General features: G+C 36.9%; 1 long non-coding RNA gene across 1 annotated transcript in view; it reads right to left on the bottom strand.

The window, feature by feature from the left end:
- Nucleotides 1-13,541: 13,541 nt before the first annotated feature.
- LOC133088377 (uncharacterized) overlaps nucleotides 13,542-26,679 on the bottom strand; it is a 63,112-nt gene continuing 49,974 nt past the window's right edge. Inside the window, exons 2-3 of the long non-coding RNA XR_009700514.1 lie at nucleotides 15,436-15,626; nucleotides 13,542-13,705 (exon numbers count right to left, since the gene is read on the bottom strand). This is a non-coding gene — a long non-coding RNA (uncharacterized LOC133088377). The remainder of the gene's footprint in view (nucleotides 13,706-15,435; nucleotides 15,627-26,679) is intronic.

The raw sequence follows: 26,679 nt of genomic DNA, 5'->3' as shown, positions 1-26,679 counted from the left end.
AAGTATTTCCTCCCATTCAGTAGGTTGTCTTTTCATTCTGTCGATGGTTTCCTTTGCTGTGCAAAAGCTTTTAAGTTCAGTTAGGTCCCATTTCTTTATTTTTGCTTTTATCTCCTTTATTTTAGGAGACAGATCCAAAAAATATTGCTGCAACTTATGTCAGAGTGTTCTGCCTATGTTTTCCTCTAGGAGCTTTATAGTATCCGGTCTTACATTAGATCGTTAATCCATTTTGAGTTTATTTTTGTGTATGGTGTTAGAGAATGTTCTAATTTCATTCTTTTACATGTAGCTGTCCAGTTTTCCCAGAACCACTTATTGAAGAGACTGTCTTTTCTCCCTTGTATATTCTTGCCTCCTTTGTTGTAGATTAATTGACCATAAGTGTGTGGGTCTAATTCTGGGCTCTCTATTCTCTTCCATTGATCTATGTGTCTGTTTTCATGCCAGTACCATTTGGTTTTCTTTTTGTTTGTTTGTTTGTTTTTTGAAGAGAGGTATACTTTTTTATTCTCACAAAGTCTCTATTTCTAAATAGACCTATAATATGGAATATCACCTTGAGATCCATACATAAACATCAAGAATATTTTATTTTAAAAATTTTTATTGGAGTATAGTTGATTTACAATGTTGTATTAGTTTCAGGTGTATAGCAAAGTAAATCAGTTGTACATATACATATATCCGCTCTTTTTTTTTAGACTCTTTTCCCATATAGGCCATTACAGAGTATTGAGTAAAGTTCTCTGTGCTATACAGCAGGTTCTTCTTAGTTATCTATTTTATATATGGTAGTGTGTAGATGATTAAGAAGGTGTGGTACATATATACAATGGAATATTACTCAGCCACAAAAAAGAACAAAATAATGCCATTTGCAGCCACATGGATGGACCTAGAGATTATCATACTGAGTGAAGTAAGTCAGACACAGAAAGACAAATATCATATGATATCACTTATATGTGGAATCTAAAAAAAAGGGTACAAATAAACTTATTTACAAAGCAGAAATAGAGTCACGGATGTAGAAAACAAACTTATGGTTACCAGGGGATGGGGGGGAGGGATAAACTGGGAGATTGGGATTGACGTATACACTGTACAGTTTTGATTACTGTAGCTTTGTACTATAGTATAGTATGAAGTCAGGGAGTGTGATTCCTCCAGCTCTGTTCTTCTTTATCAAGACTGTTTTGGCTATTCAGGGTCTTTTGTGTTTCCATACAATTTTAAAATTCTTTGTTCTAGGTCTGTGAAAAGTGCCATTGGAATTTTGATAGGGATTTCATTGAATCTGTAGATTGCCTTGGATAATCACATTTATAAGGAAACACTAAGTTATGATACTAAAAGAATTCTAGACTTTTTCTAAGAGCTCTTTCCACAATTATCACCAGGAATTCCCACTGGCCCTTACACAAGTAATCCAAATGTAACCTACTGTAGGATTCTAGGCCCGGTCATTTTAAATAGTTTGAACTTGGGTCCACTTAATGATATATTACAACTGCCACTCCTTATTCTTATGTCCCTCTTGGAGTCTCTGAAGAGGACAGGTAAGCACTGCTTGTGGCTCTGCATTCACTGCTGTCCTCGTCAACCTTCTACACCATTGTCTGCAGCCAAGTAAGCTGCCAGAGTCCTCTAGAGGACGGAGTGTTCCCACAATTTGGTACTTGCTTGCTGGTGAATCCATGGTACCCTTGGAATCAAAGACTCTCTTCCCATATCCTCTAGATCCACCTCTAAGTTCACTTACAGTTGCATTTCCTGTTCTCTGACATTTCCCTGTATTCTGACAGCTTTCTACATCAAGTACCCACATTTTTCTGGCCACTGCCTTAGTACTTTCTCTGGGACCAAGGTAGAGCTTGCTCAGCCACATGCAGGGTACCCCAGAAGGCCTGGGGATCTTACCCATTGGACTTCTCCTTCATTCATAAGAACTTTCTCTAAAAGGCTGTGTTATCTCTGTCTGTTAACTAGGCACCATGCCTTTATCTCCCTTTCCCCACCCCGATGAATAAATCAGCTGTGTCTACATATGCCCAAAGCCAAATTGTAGCAATGGATAAGTTTAAGTTCTTTCCCAGCAGTCTGAGTGGTCCTACACCAAAGACAGGTTAAAACCAAACCTGGGATGTTCTCAGACTATTAAAATAGACTGACTCTGTAGAATGCAAAGAAGATCCAAAGTGGGGTAATGAAGTGGAGTTGTCTAAGCAAATAAAATCCCATGTGAGTCTCAGCTTCAATCCCTGCTATATGCACATTTTTTCAATTAACCCTCACAACAACACTATGGGATAAGTGATATCATCCTTGTTTATGAATGAAGATGCCAAGATACCTTGACTTCTCTAAAACAGCACACTTAATAATGGGAAGACGTGGATTTGCATTTCAAAGTGGGGAAAAGAAAGATACCATCTATCTGGTGTCAGTATTATCAAAATTATTAACTAGAAAAGTATCCAAAGCAAGAATTGACTAAGACTTTTAGCAAATGTGTGGATACAGTATAGTTTCATCTTCTTCAGCACTAACCTAATATTGTCCAGATAAATGCATTCCTTCTTCAGTATACTCTGAGGCATGTAGAATATACGTCAATATATTCCTAAGCATAGCACTATTTATAGTGGTATCCAGAAAAGTTTTTACTTTTCCCATGGGACAGAAGATGGTAATCTTTTATTCAGGCTGAAGACTTTGTGCATATTCATAACATCATTGCTAGAAGCTGTTTGTTTGGGGGAAAGCCCAGATAAAATTAAGTCATCTCTCAAATATTAAAATTAATTCCTATTTCAGTCTTTCAAGACATATGCTCAACAAAAGACCCAAATGCTTTCATCATCTGCATCTTTAAAATGTATTTTAAGTGCCACATGCCTTAGCTAACAAGATCCCTAAGTTTATGTCAGTAGATCCTTGTAGTGCTATAAATATTAGACTATTGTTGAGGTTCAGAGGCCCATTAACTCATTGCCAGAGATTTCCCATGTGAAAGATGGAAAGAATATCATAAGATTACTGTCTACTTCAAAGATTCACATGCAAAGATCAATGAAGCTGTTCTGACTCCTTAAATGAGGAAACAAAAATCTTCCATTCTTTTTATACTTGGAATCTTTAACACACTTCAGGGAAACAGACAAAATGCTCTTTGAAATGGTTTCTTTATTCTTTACCTAAAAGAAAATTTCATTTGCAGATTCAAAGCCAGCATATAAATACAACTCTCTGAGTCCTTTTCAATATGAGGCATGGAATTGGGGAGATCATTTTCCTTGGCATGTGTAGGGTCTAAGCTCAAAGAAAGGATCCTGTGTTCACTTCCTTTAATCAAATTATATGTTTCAGTCTGTTTTTGAGCTGTCCTCTGCTATCTTGCACTTGGCAAGGATAAATCTAATATTAACTTTCTGTTTGGGGCAAAATACTAAGTTTTGTTTCCATATTTTTATCTGTGCTTTACTTTCTGCACAAACAAGCATGTGGCTTAACTTACATTTACATGTCACCCTTACTAAGTCCAATGCATCATCTGCTGCCTCAGTCTTTGTCCCAGTCTTTCTCTACCTTTGCCAGACCGTGAGCAAAGAGCCTTTGGCCTGGTCTCACGCTCACTAATAATAATCCCTTTCATTGCTGGGTCTGCGCCCTGGAAGCAGTCCTTTGCCTTATCACAGGACTCCCCTGATTTTATTATTTCTCTTTTCATTTTTCAGCAACACGCTACCTTCTCTTTTCAATAATTGATTATATTCATGATTTCTGCCACTGGATTGAACATGAATCTCTTTAAGCAAAGAATGTAGATTTTGAAAGACTTTAAATTCCCTCAATAAATTCCTAACTAGCATAAACTGCCACACACCTGCACCTGATACACAAATGTGTCATCCTTAACTGTGACTCAAGGAAGGTGAAAGGTATTGAAGCAAAGCAAGCCTTTTATTTATTTATTTTTTTAACTTTTTATTTTTATTTTATTTATTTATTTTAAAAATGAAGTAGAGTTGATTTACAATTAGTGTCAGGTGTACAGCACAGTGATTCAGTTTTGTTGCTGTTGGTGGTTTTTTTTTTTTTTTTGTATTTATTTATTTATTTATTTTCACATCTTTATTGGAGTATAATTGCTTTCCAATGTTGTGTTAATTTCTGATGTATAACAAAGTGAATCAGCTATATGTATACATATATCTCCATATCCCCTCCCTCCCACACTCTCTATCCCACCCCTCTAAGTGGTCACAAAACACCGAGCTGATCTCCCTGTGCTATGAAGCTGCTTCCCACTAGCTATCTATTTTACATTTGGTAGTGTATATATGTCAGTGCCACTCTCTCACTTTGTCCCAGCTTCCCCTAACCCCCGCCCCATGTCCTCAAGTCCATTCTCTACGTCTGCGTCTTTATTCCTGTCCTGCCCCTAAGTTCATCAGAGCCATTTCTTTTTTTTAGATTCCATATATATGTGTTAACACACAGTATTTGCTTTTCTCTTTCTGACTTTCTTCACTCTCTATGACGGACTCTAGGTCCATCCACCTACAATTCTACAAATAACTCGATTTCATTTCTTTTTATGGCTGAGTAATATTCCATTGTATATATGTACCACATCTTCTTTACCCATTCATCTGTTGATGGACACTTAGGTTGCTTCCATGTCCTGGCTATTGTAAATAGTGCTGCAATGAACATTGTGGTACATGACTCTTTTTGAATTATGGTTTTCTCAGGGTATATGCCCAGTAGTGGGATTGCTGGGTCGTATGGGAGTTCTATTTTTAGTTTTTTAAGGAACCTCCATACTGTTCTCCATAGTGGCTGTATCAATTTACATTCCCACCAAAAGTGCAAGAGGGTTCCCTTTTCTCCACACCCTCTCCAGCATTTATTGTTTGTAGATTTTTGATGATGGCCATTCTGACGGTGTGAGGTGATACCTCATTGTGGTTTTTGATTTGCATTTTTCTAATGATTAGTGTTCTTGAGCCTTTTAAATATCCCTAGATTGGCATCAAGTTCAGCAGCAATTAACGTTGGCATCCCTAATGAAACATCCTAAAGCTATTTAATGGGAACAGCTATTAGTACTGCACAGAACACCAGCCTTGACTCTGCTCCTTTCTGAATACTAGACCTGCCATAGTTAACCATGGGCCTCCTGGCATCAGATAAAGCCAAAAATATTAGAAGTTAGAGCACTAATTATAGACTAAATTTTCTGCTCTTTTTTGTAACTAAATTTTCTTCAGGATGCTGACCCTGAAGCCATAAAATCTTGGCACCTGTTGTTTCACACTGAAAAGTGTTATGCTTTTCTCTTACATACTGAAGTAGTTCATGATCTTAAAATACATTTAGTGAAAAGGCTGCAGCTTTCTATTATTTTTTCCCATTCGTTCCAGCAAGGTCACAGGAACAGAGCAAGACTAACCCGTATTGTTATACCAATTTGGTTTGCCTTATGTTACATATAAGAAGGTTTTCAGAGACATAAATTGCTTTTTCCTCAACCTTTCTTTTTCTTAGTACTTAATGGAGATTGACAAGCTTAGACATCGAGCTCGGTCTTGCCAAAGTGGTGCTTGGGCCAAAAGCTACTTCTTCTTTCTGGGCTTCCCTTGTTCTTTCTGATTCCCAACAGTTTACCTAGAGTATAGTGTAGCAAGATAGCGTCTCCCCCCAGAGACTTGGCATTTAACTGGATTAGGATTCCAAGGCAAATAAAATGCTTCATGGCCTGGGGGCTTAATTCAGCTCTTGTTAATTAACTAGTCAGTGGATTGATGACAAGAAGTTTAGTTTTACCAGGAAAAAGAGAGACTTCTGGTTTTTCCCATTTTGTCATATGTGCACTTTAGAAAAATTGATAAACTACTGAACCCAATCTGAATGCTAATCTCCTAAGATATCTACATTCTAAATAATGAATGTCAAGGTTAGGACTGATGCTGTATATTGGTGGGTTAAGTATATAGTGTGATTTCAAGAGCAGCACATGTTCTCTCACCAGTCTATAAATCCCCTCTGCCAACCCTCTCCAACCTTGCCTATTATAGTTAGATTTATATTATAGGCTCTAAATGCCTGACTCTTTTAGTTGCAGCACAAATATGCTGTTTCCTGAAAAGTGATTTGAAGTATCATGAAGGTATAGCCTCTTAAATTAATGGAGTGGTTCATGTCAGTGAATTCCCTTATTGGACGGTGGAGAGCAACAGGGAGAACATCAACACCCATGCTCTCCACTGTGGTAAACTCACAAGGCTACTCTCAATGACACATTCAGGGGCACTAATCTGTTAGCTGGTAAGGAAGAATGACAGAGAGTGAATAATTTACCCAAAATTTAAGAAGGCAGTTTATGAGTGATAATGAGACTGGGCCACTAAAGGAACTAATATATACATACATACTAGAACAATTGTATTTAACCCCTTTCTCTAAAAAAATTTCTTTTTCATTCATTCAACAAGTATTTCTTGAGTGCCGACTATGTACCAGAAAGTGCTGCAGGCACTGAAGATTCAGCCGTGACGTTGTGTGATTTCCACGTTAGAATGATCACTCTGGATCTCACGTGAAGAAGATACATCAGGGTGACAAAGTCAAAAGCAGGGGAGTGAGTTAGGAACCTATTCCAACAGTCCAGGAGAGAAATGATAATGGCTTGAAGAATGATAGTAGTCATGGAGGTAATTCGGGATATAGATTGAAGGTAGAGCCAACAGGACTTGCTGACGGATTGGAAGAAATGTAGGAGAGGCCTGAGCAAATGGAGGAAGAGAAATGACATTTACAAAGATGGAAAGACTAAGGGAGTTTTAAGACAGAATCAAGAGTTCTGGTTTTTAGATAAGTGTTGATATGGAGTAGATAGTTAAATATATTAGTCAGAAATTCAGAGAAGAGGACTGTCTGGAAATATGAAGGTGGAAAATGTAGGCAGATGGATGGTATTCAAAGCTGGGTGTCTGGATGTGGTCAACTAGAGAGTGAAGATAGAAAGAAGAAAAATTTCAAATCTTGGGTCACTCCAAAACCTAGAATTCAGGAAGAGAACAGGAGCTAGAGAAGGAGATTGGAAAAGCCTATCTAGTGAGAACCAGAAGAGTTTAGTGTCCTGTAAGCTGAGTGAAGAAAGGATTTCAAGAAGAAGGGAATGATCAACTGTGTTGAATGAAGCAAAAGGTAGAGCAAGGTGAGAAATTGGACTTGACTATTGAGTTGGCTAAGTAAAGTCAACGGGGAGATTGATTTTGACAATAGCAACTTCAGTAAAAGGCTGGCAGTAAAGGCCTGATTGTGATGGACACTCAGTGAGTGAGAAGTGAAGTAGTGGAAGCAGGAAATGCAGACACTAGTCTCCCAAAACATTTATTAAAAGAGAACAAAGATATGAGGCAGAAGCTGGAGAGGGACATTTGGCCAAGCGAAGTTTTTGTTGTCTGCTGGTCTGTGTTTAAAGAGGTTGGGATTCTTCAGGCGGAGAGAAGGAGAAATGACCTGGAAGAAGAGGAACAAGAGTACCTACCCTGCCTCTAGCCAGGGTCAGTGCAGGAGAAAACAATCACCCAGTGAGAAGGTTGTGATGGAAGTCGTGTCCTCAGGGAACTGAGAGGTTCTGCTATCTCACCCAGCTGAAGGGAATGTTGAGAGAAGAGGCTGAGGGTACAGATTTTGCTAATGACAGACCATGAGCTCCAAAGAACACAGGGGAAGGAACTGGCAGGTTGCGGTTGGGAGGGGTGAAACTGTGAGTCATAAGATGATGGGCAAAGCTTACAGAGTAAGATTTGAGAAAGTCTGAGCTTCTTCTGTTGAGTGTGGTCCATAGGAGTGTAGAATATGTTGATATAATATATGACATTATGTTCCTTACTTTGCCACTTCCAGGCTGCCTTGAATGTTTACTTTATGATATTTTATATTTTAAATAAACCCAGGTGAGGATGGTAGAGACAGAAATATGGTCTACAATGTGATATGGCCAGGGTACCAGATGGCACTGAGAATTTGGAATATGTTTGTTTCTGGTTTAAGAGAGGGAAAGAGTCAGAAGGGGGACTGAGTTTCTCATGAGGTGAATTTGTAGGGTTCTACCAGGCAGAGGCTGTAGTATATAGGGGTCTGCTTCCTTAGCTACCATTAAGGCAGAAAAAACCTCACACTTTTTTTTTTCCTCTTACCCATCTATCTTTTCTAAGATTAGGCAGGGGGGTGGGAAGGTAGACATTAAAGAATCAAGAGAAATCCAGAGAACATAAACTTTAATACTCCCAGTTATTTTAACTCATTTTCCTTTACTGCAAATAATTATCCATTTGAATTTTCCCATGTTTATCCTATTTTCAAGACTTCTTATTTTTAGAATATGGAAAAAGAATTGTATTTATACCTGAGACCTTAATGAGTTCTTAAACTTATTTATACTTCTTTTGCCCTTCAACTTATCTTTTTTACTTGCTTCCATTCTTATTTCAAATAGAGTGACTGGAATCTTATAAAGCTGTATCACTTGTTTGCACAGAGAAGTATAGTACATACATGAATAAAGACGAGAAATAGATTACTTGCAAGTAGAACAATAATATACGGACAGTGAATCTAACACCTAGAAAAAAAATCAATGCTAGCTCTTCTAGTTGAAACCCTCTCAAGATTTCATGTATGCTTCATTTCTCTGAGTTTTATTCTGTATAATTTGATGAGAATTTTACTATCTTTTCGGTGCTTGAATATCTCTATAGTCATGCTTACTAGATGTTGTTTAAAAACCCTCAGATTACATTTTTTTCTTGATGTTCTGGTAACTATTTTTTCTTCCAGTTACTAGGTTGCTCACTGAAATGACATGATAAACCTATGTGCATTTCTCTTAAAGCAAAGGTTAATGTCGAATGTTAATAAATTGTCTTTTTACTCAGACATGCAATTTGTTCCCAATACCATCCTGGTGCTATTAGGAAAAACAGTCACACATCATTACCTCAAGCTCATCTCCTTTTCTATGCTACTAAGTGGAGTTGCAACTTGCATACTTTAGATAAATGGCCACTTGCTCTTGTGCCAGATTGTTAGTATTTTTTAATTGGGATAAATATCAAAACCACCCCATGTTTAAAAATCATCGGTAAGAAAGAAGGTGAGACTGGATATTAATTTTTCCATTTCTCCCATATCTTAGGGACACAGCAACAACAAACCCTGCAAGGAGGAAACTGACATGTCAGCTCCAAATGTTTAAAGAAAGGTGTACCAGCTCAGTACAGCCAGAAAGATCAGTATGACTCAGCAGGCTCCTAACCTTACCTGCCATCAGAGAAAAAATTATAAACAAAGAAAGAAGATAAATAGGCCATACCTTAAAGAAAACCTCATTGAAAACACACCCCCGACCACTCTGCAAAAAAGCAGATGAAAAGGCTTGTGAGAAAAGGTTGTGATTTGTAAATATGTGTGTATGTAATATGTCCAAAGAACCTTCCAGAATTTTTCTCATACTCATCTACAACTTAATTTTATTAAATCTTCCCTTAATAAGGCACCAAAATCTATCAGGGGCTGTCATACTGACCATATTAAATGAGAGAAAAACTCAAGAAAAAAGGCAATTAACAAAGCAAAAGAAAAAAATAAGTATGAGAAAATCTTAACAGGAAGTAAAATTCTGGTAGGTGAGCAGAGGATTATGAGGAGTGGAATACAAAGATCTCCAAGGAAAGTGTCTCCCTGCTACACCTCTCTCCCCGGGAACTCCACAAATAAGACAGACGAAAGTCACTTAGTATGTTTTCCCCTCTCTGAATTGTAAGGGAGTGAAACAGATTTTAGGGAGAGATGATGAAATAAGAGTGAAAATATAGACCTGTTCCTGACTCTCTCTGTAGAAGCTAAGTTTTGGGGCTGCATTCTGCATTGGGAAAAGATAGGAAGCTTGATGCTTTCTGCCAGAGAAAGTGGCTATGAACCTCAAACTGTCACAGACAATTGTTGGAAGAGGGACAAATATCCACTTTATATCAAAGCTGAAGGAATATCTTAACTAGACTATTTGTGTTATACATGAGTAAGAGAAAAAAGAAACGGCAAAGCCTCAATTCTAAGAATGTCAACACACACACAAAAGAAAAAGAAATAAAGAAAAGTATTATTTAAAGAATGAATGTAGAGCCTTATATGGAAGCAATTATAGCCAAAGAAATAGAACTTTTCCTACAAGTGCTTTATACACTAGAAGAATATTTAAAAAGAACAACAACACGAATTCAGTGACAGAAGACTTCAAAAATGAGATGAAGAAACAAAAGAATTAGTAAGACTGTAGAACTGAGAGAACCAATTAAAGACTAAAATAATACCCACAGGGAAATGAATGCAATGAAAACAGCAATAAGCTCACTAAGGCAAATCTGAATAGTGAAGAATACAGAGATTTTTAAGAATCTAGGAAGAAAACACAAGTCATCCCTGAGAATGGGGACAAGATGAAAGCAGAGGCTGTCCCACTCGAAAGCACATGGAATGGATTCCCCACAAGAAAGAAGGATTCTTCTTTCTACATAGGAACATAGAAATGGTGTTAGGGAGGCAAAACATCAGAAGACTAAGATAAATACAGAGGGTCACCGCACAATGATGAAAGTTTCAATTCACTAAGAAGATATAACAATCAAAAGAAAATAACTTCAAAATATGTAAATCAAAAGTTGGGTGAGCTATAGGGAAATTTGACAAATCCATGGTCATAGGGAGAGTTTTCAACATTTTCCTCTCAATTATCTGATATAATCTATAATATAATATAATATAAAAATTCAAAAATATACCATCCACCATATTCTTTAACCACATGCAGTTAATCAGTTTCAAAAAGGTAAATGAAAATCCCCATGTACATGAAGAATTATTTTTTGGAGGTGATGTTTATGTTCAAGTTGGTCATGGTAACATAAGTGTATACATATGTCCAAATTCACCAAATTGTGTACATTAATTATATGCAGTTTCCCCAGCTTTATTGAGAAATAACTGACATTCATCACTGTGTAAGTTTAAGGCATATAGCTGGATGATTTGATTTACACATATTGTGAAATTATTACCACAACAGGTTCAGCTAACATACATTTTCTCATAAAGATACGGTAAAAAGAAAAGAAAGAAAAATAAAGGAAAAACAATTTCTCCTTGTGATGAGAACTCTTAGGGTTTACTCCCTTAACAACTTTTCTGTATCTAATACAGCAGTGTTAGCTATAGTCATCATGTTGTGTATTATATCCCCAGTACTTACTTATCCTTTTTTTTGGTTCTTTTTTTTTAAATTGGAGTATAGTTGATTTACAATGTTGTGTTAGTTTCAGGCACATAGCAAAGTGAATCAGTTATACATCCACTCTTTTTTAAATTGTTTTCCCATATAGGTCATTACAGAGTATTGAGTAGAGTTCCCTGTGCTATACAGTAGGTCCTTATTATTGCTATTGAGTGTTATGAGTTCTTTATATATTTTGGATATTAACCCCTTATCAGACATATGGTTTGCAAATATTTTTCCCATTCCATAGGTTGTCTTTTCACTTTGTTGATGGTTTATTTTGCTTTGTGTAGGCTTTTTAATTTCATGTAATTCCACTTGCTTATTTTTAATTTTGTTGCTTGTGCTTTAGATGTCATGTTCAAAAAATCATTACCAAGACATTGGAGAATTTGTTTAAAAATTACTTCTAAATATCTCATTAGTGAAAAAAAAATCATAGAATTAAAAAAAATACTTTGGGATAAATAATAATTGAAATGTTATATAGCAAAATTTATTTGATTCAAAAAAGTGGTATAAAAAAGATTTTATAGATTAAAATGGTAATATTAGAAAAAAAAGGCCAGAAATTCATGAGTAGTAATCTCATTTAAGAATGGCTAGTGATGAAGAATGTTACATGTAATAGCATAAACTTATGACCAGTTACAAATATTAACTAAAGTCTCATAAAAAGTTGCAGAAATGAGGACTAAGGTACTCAACCCTACTTTCTTCTGAGAGAGAAAGAGATTGATTCTATTTTTCCTATATACCTTTCTCCTGCTAATTTATGTAGGATGAATTACTTGCTGGTAACAATGTAATTTAGTCTACAGCTTACAAAATACCAAGATGTGATTGTAACTACACTAGTTTAGAAATGAACATTACCCAGAAATAGATACAGAAACAGATGAGATTTGGGGCTTCTCTTTTGAGGAGAGAATAGGTAGGTTTTTATTTGCACAAAGGATAGCTGAATTATGTTAAGCTCATTGTTCTTGCTTTCATGTTCTTGTTCTTATTGTTCTTGTTCTTGTTTGAAAGTTTAAGTGTGGGAAGAGTTTGAGTGGTTGCTGAGCAACCAAACGAGTTTTTAGTTGACTCATTTAACACCTGTTCCAACTCATGTCTAGTCTGCCCTCCTGGTCCTCTGAAGACTTGAAATCCTTCCATCTGGGCTTCAAGTAAGTGATCTATGCTCTGTATCTATACCAGACTTGGGCTCAGTAGTAGTAAGAAAAAAGGAAGAAGAAGCTGATTTTTCTTTAGCAAGTATCATGGTTAATTTTTTGTGTCAACTGGGCTAGGCTATGGTGCCCAGGGTTTGGTCAAACATCAGTCTAGATGTTACTGTGAAGATAGTTTTTAGATGTTATTAAGATTTGTAACCAATAGATTTTGTAGCCAATAGACAGATTCTTCTCTCTATAATGTGGGTGAGCCTCATTCAATCATTTGAATGCCTTAAGAGAAAAACCTGAGGTTTCCCAAGGAAGAAGCAATTTGGCATCAAGACCACAACATAGAAACCCAGCTGCAGATTTTGGATCAATGCTGCAGCATCAACTCTCAACTGAATTTCTAGACTGCTGACCTGCCTTACAGATTTCAGACTCACCAGCTCCCACAATCCCACAATCAGGTTAGCCAATTCCATAAAGTAAACTGAGAGAGAGAGATAGAGAGAGAGAGAGAGAGAGAGAGAGGGAGAGAGAGAGAGAGAGAGAGAGAGAGGAAAATCATGGCAGGTGTGGTGTTTTGGCTACAACAGTCCAAGATGTGTATGAGTGGGTACTGGGACCCTTGACATTTCAGCCACACCAAACTACTTAGAGTCTACCAATGCCTTTGCACACATTATTTCTTCTTTCTGGAATGCCCATCATTTCACACCTCTCCATGTCACCTGAAGGACTCCATCTCACACTCAACTATAAATTTCTCTAAAATAATTTTTGAAATTCTAACCAGTTAAACACTCCCTTCTATGTGTACCCCTTCTATGTGTGCACAGATTACTTTTATCCATGCCTCTACTATGGAATGTATCTTATTATTGCAATTATTAATTTATATACCTATTAATTCTTCTCTTGCCATACACACTAGAATATGAACTTGTAAATGACAGAGAATTAATGCTGTCTTTTTTGTGTTTTTTAAATCTAAAATCTTATTTGGACTATAATAGTTTTTTACTGCTTTGTTGAATTAACGAGTGACATTTAATTTATGTAACAGCATCAGTGTTCACACATCCCAGTTTGTCTTAGTCTGGGCCTTCTTGTTGGCTCCATAGCAATAAAGCACTTGTTATCTCCTCAGCTATTATTCTCTCCCAGTGGCACTCACCAGCAGAAAGGGTCACACCTACAAGCGTTCAAAGAAAACATACAGGTAAATAGCTTACTAAATTCATGTTGCTTTTGTTAATCAAATGCTTACAGAAATACATAAAGAATAGTATTACTTAAAAACACTCCTACATTGGACCCCCATCAGCTTTCCTCTGCTGATTTCTGACTAGTTGCCAAGATCAAAGGTTTCAGAATCAAGTAAACCTGAACTCAAAACATACCTTCATCACAAACTAAGCTGCAGAGATCTTGAGAAAGTCACCTAACTTCTTCAAGTCTCACTTTCCTCATCTGGGAAACACAGCTTAGAAATACCTACCTTAAAAAGTTTTGTGAGAATTAGGCATGTAAAATAATTATCAGAGTATCTGGCATGTAATAAGCACTAAATAATTGTTAACCATATAAATTATTATTGTTGTAGTGTATTAATCAAGGAAGAATTTGTAGAAATTAATGCCTGTGAAGAGAGATTTTTACAGCCTATTGATGCATCTTTAAAGTGGATATGTATATTATTTGGATTTGAAAATTATACCTAGTCCTTAACTATGTGTAATAATAAAATAATGTAATGGGTAATATGAGGTCAAAGGGTAATGCCTTTATCATCTGCTGACTTCATACTTATTACCTCTTCTCTGAGGACAGAGGTGCATTACTTCATTAGTTCTTGTAATATTTTTGATTGGTTGGTGAATAGTCTTATGCTCCCTCTTTACAAATAAATTCATCTGCAACATTTCATAGTCACTTGCTAAAAAGTAGGCATTAAAAGACAATGGTTATTCTTTAAAGAAAAAGAATACAAGAAGGGTAAAGCTCACCAAACTTTGGTCTACAAATGTACCTTTGACATACAATATTTTGGAAGCAATGAGCCCAACAATCCTTCTGCCAAGGTGATCTAGGAACAGTTTTGCCTAAAGGTAAGGGCAACCAAATGGTTGGCTGCATTACTTTTAGCTTTATAATTTGTCAATAAAATGAGGAACCTCAAGAATATCTCAGTCTCCTCACCATCTAAGACCAGCTTCATGCAGTCATTCACCATGTTTGTAATTTTAAACAAAGTATGAGTTAATTTGACTACTATGTTTGCAGTATCCATTTTATCTTCTTTCTGAATGAGGTAAAGTTAAAAGAGTATACTGAAAGGAATTATGGAACAAAACATGAAGATATCCATCTGTTGGTTTGAAAACTCGGGAGATTCCCGGGTGAAGTCTGAAACTGGCATACGCGGAGTGCAAGAAAAGACAGAAGAAAGATGTAGATCACTCCAGATTGACAGGTGGCAGGTTTATTGAGCAAAGGAACTTACTTAAGAGGCTCGTCTTGTGCTGCCACAAGATGAATAGATCTCCGCACTACCCTCCAGAATCTTAAAAGGGTATGTAGAGGCCTTAACTAGGTTCAGTCATGTACTCAATCCTGATTATCTCAACCACACATTGTTCTCTCAAGGTCGCATCCTTGAAAATGGCTCCAAGTGAAGAAACAGTGGGCACAAAGTGCATTCCAAGGACAGGGAAAGGGAAGAGGAGCCTCCTATCACCCAGGTCCAGCTCACAGGTCAACCAGTGGTCACATCCTCTGGATGTCCTCCTCCAACACCTTCCCTCTAAAAAGCAGATAAATGCAACTAATTCCTCCCAGAGAAGATATTTTATGAATAACTTGAGCAAATTAAAAGCAATTAGAAATCAAACAACCACTACATCAAAGGCTAATGATGCTTACTTTTTCTTTCTGCTCATCTATTGGTATGAACCTGGGTGTCCCATGGTGATTGGTTGGCATATTTGTCCTCCTTCTATCCTTTTTCTCTAGCTTCCTTCAGTTAAAGTTCAGTTTTAGAGTCTATTCTCCATTCAAATGGAATATGCAGAAGGGATGCATAATTGGTATGTCTTTCAAACTGTACAGATTACCTACGAAGAAGGTACAGGGAACAAGAATAATTTGAAGATCTTTTATTTAGTACATATTAATAGAAATAGTTGTATCAATAATTGTATATGTTAAATTCATAACCCATGAAATAACCTCATGAGGTAGGTATTATAAAACCAGTTTTACAGATAACATAACTAATGCTCAGAGAGATGAACTCATTTGCCCAAATATACACAGCAGAGCTAGGATTCAAACCAAATAGGTCTGATTCTAAATCTCAAACTCATGCCAGACTGGTTCCCTTTAATGAATCCATTGTACCCAGTGATGTATACTATGAGAATTATCCTTCAAATCTGAGAAATTAATAATTTGAGGTAGACAAAAAACATATTTCAAGCCTCACATGTCTTGACATAAGCCAAATATAATCCAAGTGTGTAAGGTCTGCTGAGTGGTTTTGGGGAATGTAAGAAGGGATTATGTCCCTTTTAAGGTGGGGGATGTGGAAGAGGATCCCTTTGGGGGTTAAACTGTTAGTTTTGGGTGTTAAAATTGAGACATAGAAGAGAGGTCAAGTGAGCAAGCTGGACATATGAGTCTTCATCTAAAAGGAAAGAAATAATGAGCCATGATTTTTTGGGAAATTTCTTGGGATGCAAAGCTAGAATATTGATGTTTTCACATGTTTTTTGGAAAAAAGAAAGATTTATTCATGTGTCTGATGTAAAATGAATCCTATCATTTTCAGATTGGCTTCATTGACGACCCTTCGGGGATGCATTTAGTTCAGGTCCCATGTCTCTTTCTGCTGAAACACCTCCATTGCTTTTAGATAAATCTTTCTCCTTAGTGTCCATGTAAACTTCAAGTTATAAATAGTTCAACTTGCTTTGTTCTAAAAAGTTGGCTGAAGAATGAAGGGGCACTAACAAGATATGAAATATTTTCTTTAAATTAGAAAGGAATTATTCAAATTATGGTTAAAGGAAACTTTCAGACTTAGGTACCAATTATTAAACATCATGTTTCTCTCTCTCATTTCAGGAATGTTGGGGTAACTTAAGGCCTAACACAAAGTTATCATCCAATATAAAACATTACCCAGATATAATTGTGTCGTTTAAAAATGATTGGGCTATATGACACTCTCTTTTACCAGTAACTTTAAAAATATCTATTATGCAATCTTCCAATCTCTTTTCATATCTCTCTATATTAATATATGAATGTATATATATGACACATATATATCACATTGATAGGATAATGCATTTGTTATAATTGAATAGTTGAAATTAGCTTTTAAGATTATTAATTTGAAAATTCTATCTCCCATTTATATTAAAGTTTTAGATTACTCCCTACTATTTTCCCTATTATTCAAATGGAACGTAATTTGGGTAGAAAAGAATGAAAAATGTTCTCTTAGACATTCCTCTAGGGAAGAAAAAGGAAAAGGCAGTTCAGAGAGATCTATAAAATCTTGAATAATTTTGGTTTATCTCGAGTTTTTACTACTTCTTAAGAGCCTCAGAAGAAAGGCAGTTTCAAGCATTTGGGCTATCTACAGAAAAATGAATTTTTTTTTAAATCCTAAGTATTATTTACATAATAAGATGATCTTTCCCTAAAGCTCTCAGGTAAAGAGGGACTAGGTCACATCCTACACTCATTGTCTTTATCATCATAAAACATTCTTTACACACTTGTAGGCAGAGATATTCCATGAGATAGTCCTTGAGATATTCCATGAATTCAAACACCAAGGACTGTCTACAAACAAGGAAAGGCTGCATTAAAGACTACTAGCTACCTATCATTTTAAGGAAATCCCAGCAATTTCATTAACTCTCATCAGAGGCTATGGTTGGCAGTTAGATATCCTGCCTCTCTGACTCCTGCACCTTCACCTTCTATTGATGTTTCGCCACTCTCAATCATTCATTTAATATTTTATTAATTTATTTAATATTTTCAGCTAATGTTTTCTTTGCACATATGATGGGACAGCCATACATGAGATTCTGATGCTAAATACTGAAAAAGACATAGTCCCTGTACTCAAACAGCAATGGACGATTAAACAAAGAGCTGCACATACTGTAGGTAGAGACCACGTGAGAGGTACGTGTGGGGTTCAGTGAACCAGGAAGTGGTCATCTCCTCTTGGGGAGTGAACATTGCCTGAATACTGAAGGATAAGTTTAGTTGCACCAGCTTTAAGCAGGGGGATGAAATGATGAGATTCTCATTTACAACAGATCAGTCTATCAGCAGTGTATAGATGACTGGGGTAGAGTAAGAGGGAGGGAACACTGCCAGGAGAAAAATAACCTCATGAAATCACAACTAGGATAATGAGAAAGGAAATACTAATTTTAGCTGGAAACATCTTAACAGAATAGGCTGTTTAATATGTTAATCTAGTCAACTGAAGAAGCAGGATCTGTATCTTAATGTCTTGGCATTCATCTCTCCTTATGAAGTACGCCATTGTGGAGGCTCATGGCAGGGAGCATAGAAGATAAAAGGAAAACAGGCAAACTCAAGTGACAAAGCATTTGTGCCTCACATCTTTTCAACTGCAAGACCATTTCCTGGATGAATGAGTTTATTCAACCTGGCAAAAGCTCACCAGGTAGGTAACACAGGGAGCTCATCAAACCCCTACTTGGAAGCTGTCGTCAAAATCTAAAACATCTGTGGCATCACAACCAAACTGAATTCCAAATCAGTCCTTTGTAAAGGAGGAAGTAGCTGTTTGGGATAAATACCTTTGTGTGGATTCACATACTGCAGAAAATGAGATTTTTTTTGCCAGCTCAAGAAATACTGCCATATCCAGACAGTTGAGGGCCACAATAAGGAAAAATCAAGGCTTTCAAAGCAGCAAATCTCTACATTCACATCACAGTATCAATGCCATAAAAGATGGTGAATAGGGCCGTACAGTCTATAAAGTTTCACATGCATGTCTTATTTCCCTTCATTTGTTTTTATCTGCATTTGGAGATATTTGGTGATGGTGGTGGTGGTGATAGTGGTCTGTGTGAGGATGTGTCTCACTGTTTATTGTAATATGAGAATCAGGTATTTCAGGAAGACTGGGTGGTGTAATGGAAAGAATACCAGTTTGGGGAGTTGGATGAACCTTGACTGAATTCTAGGGTAATTTCTGTAGCTTCCATTTTCTCATCTGTAAACTGAGATTAATTAACCTCTTAGGTTTTAAGATATCTGTATCATTGAAAAAAATAATCTTGTAATTGTGATTCTGAAACTGTCCAGGTTTCAAGCTCCATTCCTATAATCACTAGTTTTTATACTATGATTTTTAATAATGCACGGGAACACAGTGATTGTGTTAGAACTGACTTTATTCCTAGACATGAATTTGCTGTGTAAAGACTATGCTCACTTTAATACTTTCAATACATAAAAACGACTGATCTCTACTGCTACTCTGAGAACCCAGAAATACATGTCAGGCAGCTAAAGAGAGTGTAGTGTCTTAAGTCCACAAACAAAATATGGCAGAAAGGATGTATAAAAGTGGGAAACCAGTCACCTTCAATTTTGGAAGCGAAGACAGCAGCTCTCAGAGAAAAGATAAAATTGTAGGAATAAATTACAATGTTTTTTAAAGTCCAAATCATTGCTAATTTTTCCCTCTAAGACAGTAATTGTCTGATCATTGGCTATGTTTTAGTTTGGTCAAATATTAAATCATCTCAATATGATATTCTAAGAAACCTCATTTTAGTTTCATTATTTTCAGAGAAGTTATATTCAAGAAAATCTGAAATACACCGTAAATGAGAATAATTGGAGCAGTAAAAGTAGAATACAGTAGGTCACTTGTTTTTCACAGAATCAGTAAAATGAACTGCTGGTGGCACAAAGTTTCTAATTTGCATTTGCTTAGCTTACACTTTAGCCAAACTCCACCTGAGATGTCAAGTTGAGTATATACCATCCCAAACTGATATTCATTTGCACAATATGTCAGTGATGAGTGCAATAATAGAACATATGGAAATTTCTGTTCCCTCCTTTTATACCTGGGATCAGCTGACATGTTTTTTAAAAATTAGAATAAAATTTCTGGCACTGCTATAGATTTTTATGGTGATGTTGACCTCTTCAGTATCATTTTGAGAATAAATGAGATAACATGTCTAAAGAAATTAACACAGGGCCTGGTGTAATGTAGTTACAACTGTAGTTCTGTAGCTCTCTTGTCCTATGCTGCAAAAAACAAAAAACAAACAACAAACTATAAAAATCAGGTAAATGCATCAGCATTTCTAGACATATGCATCGGGGTTCTTAGCGAGTCAATGAATACGAATAAATGTCCATGTTCTCCACCTGAGTTCTCAGCCATTTGAGATACAGACAGCTGTCAAACAGTTGCAGGTAAAAATGTCAGCTTTATTACTGATGAAGTCATTTGGAGAACAGCTTAGATCTGCCTGCAGGACTTCCATGGCCAGTCTGGCAGCTGTGGATGACCGCAGGACAGCCACAGGCCCCAGAGGCAAAGCCTGCTGACAAAGACTCTCTGGCAAAACTTGAGTCAAGCTCCTCAGAGCCCTCTTCTCCACTAGATCTGGACTTTGGCCCCTGTCCTTGCCAGGACTGCATAGCCTAGTTGTAGCAAGAATTCTAAGTCAGTTTAGAGAGAATCACCACCCTCAGTATCTGACCACCCTCTATATCTGATCAAATTTCTCATCCTTCACCCACCCTCAGGGGATATCCGACCCCCTGGCCTGCCTTCAGCAAGAATCTATCAGGATTACTAACAGGAACGAACAGATTTAGCAAGAAACTTCCCCTACCCTTGATGTCTCCTGTTAGTAATCCATCATCCACCAAACCCCCTTCACCTGCTTCTTGGCTGTAAATCCCCAACTGCTCTTGTTGAATTCAGAGATAAGGCTGATCTCTCTCTCCTACTGTGACAGTCTTGACACCTGTCGCAATAGCTCTAAATAAAGTCTTCCTGACTGTTTTAAAGAGGATCAGAACAATTGTTTTCTTCAACACTGCCCCACTCAACTTAGAGAGTGGCAGAGGAAAAAATATGAGAATATACTCTTTCTGTAGTCAGGCAAAACCCAAAAGGAGAGCCAGGAACAAGCGTAATGTGCATGCACATCTTTTTCTCTGATGCACACTGAGGTTTATGAATGCTCTTTCTCCCATCCTACCCTTAATATTCAATTAGGACAAATACTGAACATGCAGCTTCTGTTAGGTGTCCATGTATTCTCATAGGCCTATCAATGTGCCTACCATGGAGAAGAGTGAAAAACATAATCCTTATCACCAAGCAAATCATCAAGCAATCATTTGCCATTAATTAAACCATAATAAGTTAACCTAAAATTAACTTCATGAGCACCTACTCTGTGCTGGGAACAGCACTTAAAGACAATTTGGAAGTGTGAGACTTGGTCCCTGGTATCAAAGAGATTAAGCTGTCTAATTTGACCCTCATATGTCTAGAATTCTAGGAGCTTCAGTCCTTGGTGATAACACCAAGGATCTGAAAATAAGTAAAGTGAGGCTTCAGGGGATAGATAACCATTCCATAGGTCAAGAAATCAAGTGCCTCCTGGTTATACACACTGCAACTCTGTCTTTAGCTCCAAACTGGCTTCACTAGGTCATGCCCTGAAATCTAAGTTATCAATGATCTCTCCCTCCTCTTCCCCATATCAAATCCATCAGCAAATCCTGTTTCACATTCCTCCAAAGTCAAATCTGAATCTGCCCACTTTTTGCCCCCTCTACTGCTATTCCATGGCACCACTGCCCGGACCTCTGAGTCAGCCTACTAACTATTTCAGGGAATTTCTCCCTTACCTGTCTAACCCAAGCAGCCAGATATCTTCTGAAAATGTATGTAAGACCTTCTCACCTTCCTGCTGAAACCTACTTCCAAGTGCACTTGGGAAAAATCTAACTCAATAAAATAGCCAGAGACGTCCCCTGATCACTACTGCCTGCTGCAGGCTTCCCTTCTTTTCCTAAATGCTCCAGGCTCTTTTGTCCACTCAGGGCTTTAGCACATGCTGTTCCCTCTGCCTGGATGTTCTTCCTCATTCTTCATCTGGCTAAGACTCATCTGTTCTTCAGGTTTCAGCTTGCATGTCACTTCGCTACAGAAGCCTGCCCTGACACACCTGTGTAAATCAGCTATCTTTGTCTTACTCCCTCATAATGTTTGTATTGGTAGAGAGGGCCTAAGGAATGAATTGTATTCAGGTAGAAGAGAAACAGCAAAGATTCAGAGATGGATGGCAATAAGTACATGTGGGAATTATGGGCGTCTGCATTAAATGGAGCAAAGAGTTCATATGATAGCAATAAGGTTGACTAGACGGGTTTGGACCAGAATATTTGCGAGTATGGGGGTGGGAGGAGCAAATGTCCAAAGCCTGGTGTTCCAAGAATCAGGTTTATGCGTTTCATTGTAATAAGAAACCCAGTAACTTCAAATGAAACAGGAACTATTTCTCACTCCCTGAATTACCCCCCCTCCCAATATGACACAGTTTTGGGCAAGATGTCTTTCCTGATACAAAAAGCTTAATCCCACAATAAGTGCAAATTGGACTATTATGGTTTTGTGGCTGTTTTTTCCTCCAACTAATACCAAACTCTTCGGTAAGTATATATAGGCAATAAGATTGTATGCAGCCACTACAGAAATCACCCGGTTTCTAAATTCTCCTGTTGATTCAGGTATTTAAAAGGCTAGCACCTTCCCCAGACTCAAATGCAAACTCAGCATCGCCAGACTGCTGGTCAGAACAACCTCAGTGGGAGGGAACCTGCCCATTACAACAAAGGTCTTTAAGTGGGGTTTAGCCCAGTTTTTTTTTTTTTTTAAACATCTTTATTGAAGTATAATTGCTTTACAATGGTGTGTTAGCTTCTGCTTTATAACAAAGTGAATCAGTTATACATATACATATGTTCCCATATCTCTTCCCTCTTGCATCTCCCTCCCTCCCACCCTCCCTATCCCACCCCTCTAGGTGGTCACAAAGCACCGAGCTGATCTCCCTGTGCTATGCGGCTGCTTCCCACTAGCTATCTATTTTACATTTAGCCCAGTTGTTTGCTCCTATGGGTCTGAGAAACATAAATAAACAAAATTCCTTTTCAGACAAAATAGATTATTCTACTTAAAAAAAATTGTCCAAGACAATTAATTAAATAATCATTTAGTGGTAATATGGAGCAAGAAAATGTTTATACAAATGAACAGTATTATCAGTGGCTTCAATATAAGTTTATTTATGACATTCACAAAACATAAAACTGTAAAATGAGAACTAACACGCTTAATGTTAGGGTGAATGTTCAGTAAGGTATGAAACTGAAACAATGGGTTAAAAATGAAATTTAATGGGGATAAATGTTAAGGATGAAATGTACAGAGTGGAGATAGAGTCAATAATAATGTAATATCTTTGTATGGTGATAGATGATAACTAGACTTCTCATGGTGATTATTTTGTAAAGCTTAGAAATATCAAATCACTATGCTGTACACCAGGAACCAACATAGTGTTATAGGTCAAAAAACAAACTCTTAGAAAAAAAGATTATATTTGTGGTTACCTGAGGCAAGGGATTGGGGTGGGGCTTTGGATATAGGTGACCAAAATGTGGAAACTTTATTTTAATAAGAAAAAAGAATTATCAATGGATGCTAATACTACAGGATAAAAGTTAAGGGGGTTAACAGGGTATTTACATAATATCAAAGTACACATTACACATACACATTAATTCAAAAGGTAAAATAGTAATTTTAAAAAGAAAAAAACCTGGCAGACATCACCTTAACAAAATGATCAAAGTTAATATCTCCAATAATGAGGCTAATTGATGGCATGTGCCTCCTGATATAAGGCACTGAGAAGAACTCATGATCAGATCTATGGTATTCCCACCAAAAATGCATAAGCTGAATCTAATCCTGAGGTAACACAAACCCAAACTGTGAAACATTCTACTCTAGAACTGATCTTATTCTTCAAAACAATCAATTTCATGAGATACAAAGACTCAGGAAGTTGCAAATTAAAGATTTTAGATATGTGATCACCAAATGCAACCCATGGCTTTGGTTTTTTGTTTTGTCTTGTTTTGTTTTTTGGCCAAATAGGACATTACTTGTATAAAGTCTGAGTAAAGATGAATCTGAGTAAATTGTATAGTTTTTATAAAATATAATATGTAATATAATAGATAATAATAGATAATAAAACAATATAACATAATCATATTGTATTCATATTAATTTCTTGATTTTGATAATTGTACTGTGTAAGAGAAATACACACTAAAATATTTAGAAATAAAGGGGAATTTTCCCTGCAACTTATATGGTTCAGGAAAAAATAATATAGCAGTAGTGATACCATGTTTGATCACTGAAAGGACTCATCATGCTCCACAGAGTGTACTCACAGAAGACTTAAAAGGGTACAGGATGTGGTGCAGCTGGAGAAAGAAAGCACAGGTCAACATCAGAGAGACCTGAGACCTCCAGTTGTCGCTTCCAGGGTTCTTTCTCAATCTCTAGAACATACTTCATCTTCAGATTATGAATCGCCTAGATTACATGAGACATCTTGGTCTCAGTGGAGCCACAGTCTCCTTTGAAGAAGAGTTTTTAATATTCCTCTGATCAAAGCAATGGCCAGAAGCAGGTTGCATGACCAGTCTCTACTGCAGAAATGAAAGCACATAACTGAAACCAGGTGTAAACCATCAATCTGTACAATTTCTAAAACCAGTGCTGATCAAGTGCTAAGGTTACTCCCTGGTGTTTTGCAGACCCTAGCACAGATCTATATCAATCACTAGTTAGCACATTTTATTCAGGTTTGGCCAAGAGTCAGCATGCCCCTGCTGTCACAAAGATAAGCACAGCATTGAAACAGAGCGACTGAGATTAGACATACTTACACAGCACAAAACCGTACCCTTTTTTTTTTTAAACATCTTTATTGGAGTATAATTGCTTTATAATGGTGTGTTAGTTTCTGCTTTATAACAAAATGAATCAGCTGTACATATACATATATCCCCATATCTCCTCCCTCTTGCATCTCCCTCTCACCCTCCCTACCCCACCCCTCTAGGTGGTCACAAAGCACCAAGCTGATCTCCCTGTGCTATGTGGCTGCTTCTCGCTAGCTATCTATTTTACGTTTGGTAGTGTATATATGTCCATGCCCTCTCACTTCGTCCCAGCTTACCCTTCTCCCTCCCTGTGTCCTCAAGTTCATTCTCTATGTCTGCATCTTTATTCCTGTCCTGCCCCTAGGTTCTTCAGAACCATTTTTTTTTAGATTCTATATATATGTGTTAGCATACAGTATTTGTTTTTCTCTTTCTGACTTACTTCACCCTGTATGACAGACTCTAGGCCCTGTTAAGCATTCTGAATTACAAACTACTCATCATGGTTCTTTCTGCATCATTCAATATTTATATAACAAAAAAGGTGGAAAGATACATACCAAAATACAAAGTCATTTGTATTTTCCAATGAGGGGTAGTTATTGCTTTAAATAAACATTTCAGATTACCAAATATTCCAACACAGACTTATTCATAACCACCTACAAACTTGACAGCTCTTTTACCTCCTTCCACCAATAAATGTGAACTTTATGAAAAATGTCAGTAGACTGATTTAATGTAACAGTTAAGTGACTTATTAACAAAATCTGTTCCTCTCTGGCCAATGAGCTTTCATTAGAAGAAAAGCTTGTGGTAGTTTTAATTCATTCTCCCAATAAGTTTGATCGCTAATATCAGTATAATGGTAAAATAAAATTAACCTTACCACTTACACCAGTATTATACCAAAATGAAGTTACATTGTGGGTTAGTCTAAGATCTTTACAAAATTAATCCGTTAGAATTACAGTAGTATTTTCTCAACCTTCTCAACAAAATCAGTCCTTGCATATTTGTTATATGGATTGGAGTATAAATTACAAGTCTAGTCCCAGTTAATTCTAGATTCTACATCTCTCGTGAGCAGAATTATGTGCCCTGTTTCATATTAATGTACTGACATGGATTCCCAATGAGGTTTATCCTTATACAGTATCTATCTTTCCCCGCTGGTAAAATCCTAGGCATGTTTAATAGGTTTCCAATCCCAACAAATTGTACTTTTAGGTGGGTCTGATATGATGATTAATTTTATGTGTCAATTCAAATGTACCAGACATTTGTTAAAACATTATTCTAGGTGTGTCTGTGAGGGTGCTCTGGATGAGATTAGTATTTGAATCAGTAGACTGAATAAAGCAGATTGCCCTCTCTCCTGAGTCTCCGATTTACCATATGTAGACCACGGGACTTGTCAGCCTCTATAATCATGTGAGCCAAATCCATATGTTATAAATCTATATCATCCCACTGGTCCTGTTTCTTTGGAGAACCCTGACTAAGACATCTGGGTTTTGTTTGTGCATGGGGCTTTGGCAGTTAGAGAGACCATTAGTATATCACAAGTTTATTCCTTGGTTTTTGCTGACAAGATCCTAGGACATTTTCCTTGAGCTGCCTCTGTTTCCACCTGCAGAAACATACTGAATAGCCCCTCTTAAGTAAGCATGCATACTCGTTCCCTTCTATGTCCCCTAGCAAGTTGTCTAGCTACTGAGTTCGTTTTATCCATTTTTTTCTAAAGCTGCATTATCTTTACAGGCCAGATGCCACCCTTGTACTTCCTTCTGAAATAGCATCACTTCAAAGCACTCAATATGGCAAATAAAAATTTTCCTCAGTATGTCTCTCTTCATTAAAGGTAAATGTGACTTGTCCTAAGACATGGACGTGTACCAATTTCTCTTAATTTCTTTTGGAATGTTTTGGCCAGTGTTGGTTTTCCCACTAAATATTTTGTAGTCATTGAGGACTTAGAGTACAATTTCAGTATATATGTGACTCTAAAATGTTGAATTACTCAGGATAGTGTCACATGTTTGGTTGGAGTAGACCATGGAGCTTCCCACAGGTGTTTTTGGTGGAAAT

The sequence above is a fragment of the Eubalaena glacialis genome, chromosome 3 (genome assembly GCF_028564815.1).
Source record: "Eubalaena glacialis isolate mEubGla1 chromosome 3, mEubGla1.1.hap2.+ XY, whole genome shotgun sequence".
In the NCBI taxonomy this organism is placed as follows: Eukaryota; Metazoa; Chordata; class Mammalia; order Artiodactyla; family Balaenidae; genus Eubalaena; species Eubalaena glacialis.
This window is presented reverse-complemented; position numbering and strand designations above follow the sequence as displayed.